We start from the raw sequence: 5,821 nt of genomic DNA, 5'->3' as shown, positions 1-5,821 counted from the left end.
TGGTGGAGGCAGGGCCTATAACACCTACCTTCCTTGGTAAGGCCTTGTCCCGGCTTCTGGAATCTGGTTTATGGTCAGGCCATTTGAGATGGTTGTTCTCTTGCTCTCTGTATATCCCCTGCTCAACCACTCCCCGCTTCACTCACATGACTATCCAGTCTTCTTAATTATAGGGCTTGATTAGTAACTGGGTAACTGATGAGGCCACCTGACATCAATGCCCCTATAAGTGGTAGCCTCCTTCTCCCTGGAGTACTGAAAGACTGCTGCCAGGTCCTGCCTGCCCTCTGCTGCACAGGGTGGGATGTCACTGTAGGACTTTGCTTCAGATATGTAAGATCCTCCTATCCAATAAACTGGTGATGTCTCTGTCTCTTTCTTCAGTCTTGAGGCTGGGTAACTACAAGGCTTGTGGGCCTGCAGGGTGCAGCCCAACATCTGGAGATGAGGTTTCTTCATGGCTTTCCCTCTGCCTGGAGCATACCTCTGCCTTCTGCCTGTCACTCATCACCTCTCTAGACCTTTCAATACCAGGCTCAAATCCCACCTTAAAAGAGCCCTCATGGGGACTTCCCTGGTGGCGCAGTGGTTAAGAATACACCCGCCAATGCAGGAGACACGCGTTTGATCCCTGGGCCAGGAAGATCCCACATGCCGTGGAGCAACTAAGCCCGTGCGCCACAATTACTGAGCCTGCATTCTAGAGCCCGTGTGCCACAACTACTGAAGCCTGCCCACCTAGAGCCTGTGCTCCACAACAAGAGAAGCCACCACAATGAGAAGCCCATGCACTGCAATGAAGAGCAACCCCGCCCGCCACGACTAGAGAAAGCCCGCACACAGCAACGAAGACCCAACACAGCACCCCCACCAAAAAAAGCCCTCATGTCCATCAACAGGAGAATGAACAGACTGTGGTACAGCCATACAATGGAAGGTGTTCAGTAATGAAAAGGAACAAACCAGTGATACATGCAACAACGTGGGTGAATCTCAAATAAATTTTGCTGAGTGAAATAAGCCAGACCAAAAGAGTACATACTGTGAAGTTCAGGAACAGGAAGAACTAATCTATGAGAAAAAAAGCTCAGAATAGTGGTTGCCTCTGGGGGATGGGGATTGACTAGGAAGGGACATGAGGGAATTTTCTGGGGTGATGGACAGAGGTTTGTGTCACAGTCATATGCTTTTGTTAAAACTTGTAGAATGCTCCACTTAAGATCTGCATTTTGCTATGTAAATTTTGCCAAAATAGAGTAACAAATATTGAAATATAGTTAATGATATACAAGCTGAAGAATCTATGAATGAAGCATACTGATACCTACAATTTACTTTTGAGATGCATCAAAATATAAGATGTATAGATGGATGTTTGGCAAAAAATGTGATAAAGCAGAGACAGCAAAGTGTTAACAATGATACAATCCAGGTGATGGGTAAATTCTCTCAACTTTTCTGTGTGCTTGAAAGAGTTCATAATAAAATAAAATGCTGTTGGTGGGGGTGGGAAATGCCAGGTTTAAGTTATGCTAATTCACCTCTCAGAGAGTACTGGCAGTGCAAAACCAATCTGTGGGCAAGCTTTGGCCTTTTGAAGGGGGCTGTGACCAGAGGCTGAAAAAGGGGCAGTCTCATTCAGGGTCCCTTTCCCAAATGATTCTGGCTGGTAGATGGAGTAGAAAATCTTTGTTCTCTCCAGTTTTTCCTGAGTCCAGTATCACCATGTCTCCTTGCAGATTAACCCTCTATTCCTTCAAGTGTTTGTCTTCTGTGTGTCCTAGGGCCCTGGGGCAAGGAGGTAGAGGACACCTAAAATTTGTCTTCCGATAAACACATTTCACATTTATTTACTTTTACTATTGACTGCAGAGTTATTTGAAATAGCACACAACAACGTGATTTGCTCTTTTTTTCGTCCCAAGGATAAAGAGGTTTAACAGAAATGTCAATGTACAGCAGCACCCCCTTATCCAAGGTTTCTTTCTGCAGTTTTAGTTACCCAAGGTCAACCACAGTCCAAAATATTAAATGGAAAATTCCAGAAATAATTAGTTTTAAACCTCACACCGTTCCGAGTAGTGTGATGAACTCTCACACGGTGGCGCACTTTGTCCCTCCCAGGACATGAATCATTCCTTTGTCCTGCCTGTTAGGACTTAGTAGCCAATTCATTTATCAGATCAACTGTTCAGGTGTGCATCACCCCTGATTATTTGGCTGAGTATAGATTTATCAGTTGAAAATAACTTCTCTCAATTTTGAAGGCATGGTTCTATTATTTGTTTTTTTTTTTATTCCCTCTCTCCTTCCTTCCTTCCTTAAAGGTATCTCAAATTCAGTGGGTCCAAAGCCAAAATCAAACTCCAGAAAATCCCGTTACCTCCAACTTTTAAAAAAAATTTAATTTTACTTATTTTTGGCTGCATTGGGTCTTTGTTGCCGTGTGCCGGCTTTCTCTAGTTGTGACGAGCAGAGGATACTCTTTGTTGCAGTGCACGGGCTTCTCATTGTGGTGGCTTCTCTTGTGGCAGAGCACGGGCTCTAGGCGCATGGGCTTCAGTAGTTGCAAGACGCGTGTTCAGTAGTTGTCGCATATGGACCCTAGAGTGCATGGGCTTCAGTAGTTGCTGTGCATGGGCTCAGTAGTTGCTGTGCATGGGCTCAGTAGTTGTGGCACGCAGGATCTAGGGTGCAGGCTCAGTAGTTGTGGCATATGGGCTTAGTTGCTCCATAGCATGTGGGATCTTCCTGGACCAGGGATCGAACCCATGTCCCTTGCATTGGCAGGTGGATTCTTAACTACTGTGTCACCAGGGAAGTCCCTACTTCCAACTTTTTTTTTTTTTTTTTTTTTTTTTGCGGTACGCGGGCCTATGGCTCACGGGCCTAGCTGCTCTGCGGCATGTGGGATCTTCCTGGACCGGGGCACGAACCCGTATCCCCTGTATCGGCAGGCGGACTCTCAACCACTGCGCCACCAGGGAAGCCCCCTACTTCCAACTTTTAAATCTATCCTAAATCAAATATTTTTACTATGCCTAATCCTCTAGTCTGAATTACCATCATTCCCCTCCTGAACTTCTAATTGATTTTCCTAATTCTGTATATTTTTAAATTGTAAAATATTTCAAACAAACTATGTGTGGCTTTATACTTTTTACTATATTAAAAAGTATGAAAATCTTACATACACAATCATAAATATACGGAATTGCTTTAAGTGTTTAGCATTCGCTGTTCCTATGCATGCCAGCAGCCTCTTATTGCAAATACCTGGGACTCTAGCAGCTGGAGTGTGTTCAATACACAGGTCAGGAAGCTGACAAACCTGGGAGCAGCCCCAAATCAACGAGTTCGGGATAAATACTCCGGATTTCCTCCCCTCCATTTCCCAGATATCTCAGCACTATTGAGTTTGTTACCCAATGGGAATCTGCTCACTGACCTTGAACTGGCCTTCTTACCTTCCCGGTTTTACTTTTCCACATACCAATTGGTGCTTTCTGGTATATATCAAATAAACTGCTTCATTCAAATTCTAGTCTCAGGATCTGCTCTGGGGGAAACCCAATATAAGACAGTAACATACTCATTTTGTCACTGGACTTGCAGGTTGTTTTGTTTTTCACTGTTACAAACAAGGCCGCAACATTTTTCTACAAACTTCTCAAGATTCATGTAGGAGGTTATCTCTTGGTATTGAGTGGAACTGCTGGGTCAAAGGGTATGTGCATCTTCATCCTTAATAAATATTGCCAACATTTTAACAGTCTGACAATGTTAAGTATTGGAGAGAATGCCACATCTGATGTGTATGGATGGTACCTTGCTGTAGTTTCATTTATTTTTTAAAAATTTATTTATTTTTGTTTTTGGCTGCACTGGGTCTTCGTTGCTGCACGCGGGCTTTCTCTAGTTGTGGCGAGCGGGAGCTACTCTTTGTTGCGGTGCATGGGCTTCTCATTGTGGTAGCTTCTTGTTGCGGAGCACGGGTTCTAGGCATGCAGGCTTCAGTAGTTGTGGCACGTGGGCTCAGTAATTGTGGCTCGTGGGCTCTAGAGCACAGGCTCATTAGTTGTGGTGCACAGGCTTAGCTGCTCCGAAGCATGTGGGATCTTCCTGGACCAGGGCTTGAACCCATGTCCCCTGCATTGGCAAGCAGATTTTTTTTTTTCTGCAGTACGTGGGCCTCTCACTGTTGTGGCCTCTCCCGTTGCGGAGCACAGGCTCCGGATGCGCAGGCTCAGCGGCCGTGGCTCATGGGCCTAGCCGCTCCACGTCATGTGGGATCTTCCCGGACCGGGGCACAAACCCGTGTCCCCTGCATCGGCAGGCAGACTCTCAACCACTGCGCCACCAGGGGAGCCCCAAGCAGATTCTTAACCACTGCGCCACCAGAGGAGCCCTTGCTGTAGTTTTAATTTGCATTTCCCCAATTACTAGTGGGAAGGTACAACTTTTTATATATTTTTGGCCCCTTGAGTTTCCTCTTCTCTAAATGGCTTGTTTCTTTTTCTTAGCAGTATCTGATATCTATAAATTCTGGATACTAATAGTTTTCTGGTTATGTTCCTTGCAGAGAGCACCACTGTCTTCTTGTGGTTGTAAGTCTTAGTCAGTATTGATTCCTATTCTTCTGTGTGATCTGTTTTTTTCCCTCTATGGAAGATTTTCAGACATTTCTTTTTATTCCTGATGTTCTGTAACCTAATTTTACTGCTAAGAGTAAAGGGCTCAATTTATCATTTTAAGTAGTTTTTCATGAAAATAAGTACATAATGCTACAAAAAATCTAATCACAACAGACATACCTAACGCAGAAAATAATACTCCCAACTTTGATACTGTCAACAGTTTGCAGCACGCTTTTTCCCACACATGAACACTATTAAACGTTTTGAGTATTATACACAATTTGCTTCTTTTATTTAGCAATTTTTGGCATTTTCCTGTCAGTACTTCATTCTTTTTAACTGCTGCAGATGTTACATTTTATAGACATATTGGTTAGTTATTTCTTATTAATCAACATTTGGGCTGTTTCTAAGTTTGAAAAAAAAGTTGCAACAAATACTCTTGGGTCCATATCTTTGTTCAGGATTAATTTCTAGAAGTGGAAGTTCTGGGTCCAAACCCAGAATATTTTGAATTTTAATTGATATTGCTAACTTACACTCTAAAAAGGTTGTACCAATTTATAAGGCAGAAAATGCTATTTTTTTTGGATACTTAATCTAAATCTTTGCTAATGTGATGGGTAAAACATGTTTTAATTTTCATTTTTTAATTCTGTGAAGTTTAGTTTCTAACTTACTAATTTTGGTTTCTAGCAATATTCATTCTCAATTTATTACCTCTTTGAATTTTTAATTTTAGATATTATGTTTGATATTAGATTCTTTTTTGTAAAGAGCAGCCAATTCTTGTTCTATCATTGTAACATCCCATGCAATCTCACTGAAGATCAGGAACAAAGTTTTTTAAGGTCTCAAACCTTCTCCTTTAACCACTGAAAAGGTAGTCTCGTACCTGCCTCTTTACTGTCCCTGTGGAATATCCTGGATTTTTCAACTTATTGACTCCTAGTCTAAGTGAAGGGAATGTTTTTCAGAAGTGCGATATAAAGTAATTCACAGTCCCTCTTTTGATCTAATTGAAATAACTGAATGCTAGCTCTTCTCTTTATAATCCATTTCTGACCTTTGGACCCATCTGCCTAGCTCCTAGCGCTATATATAGGCTCTGGTTTCAGCTCATGCTACCAGGGCACTCTCCTACTTTGGGCTGTCTTGGTAGATATTCTACCCTAGGCAAGTGC

Source organism: Orcinus orca, chromosome 3 (assembly GCF_937001465.1).
Source record: "Orcinus orca chromosome 3, mOrcOrc1.1, whole genome shotgun sequence".
NCBI lineage: Eukaryota > Metazoa > Chordata > Mammalia > Artiodactyla > Delphinidae > Orcinus > Orcinus orca.
This window is presented reverse-complemented; position numbering follows the sequence as displayed.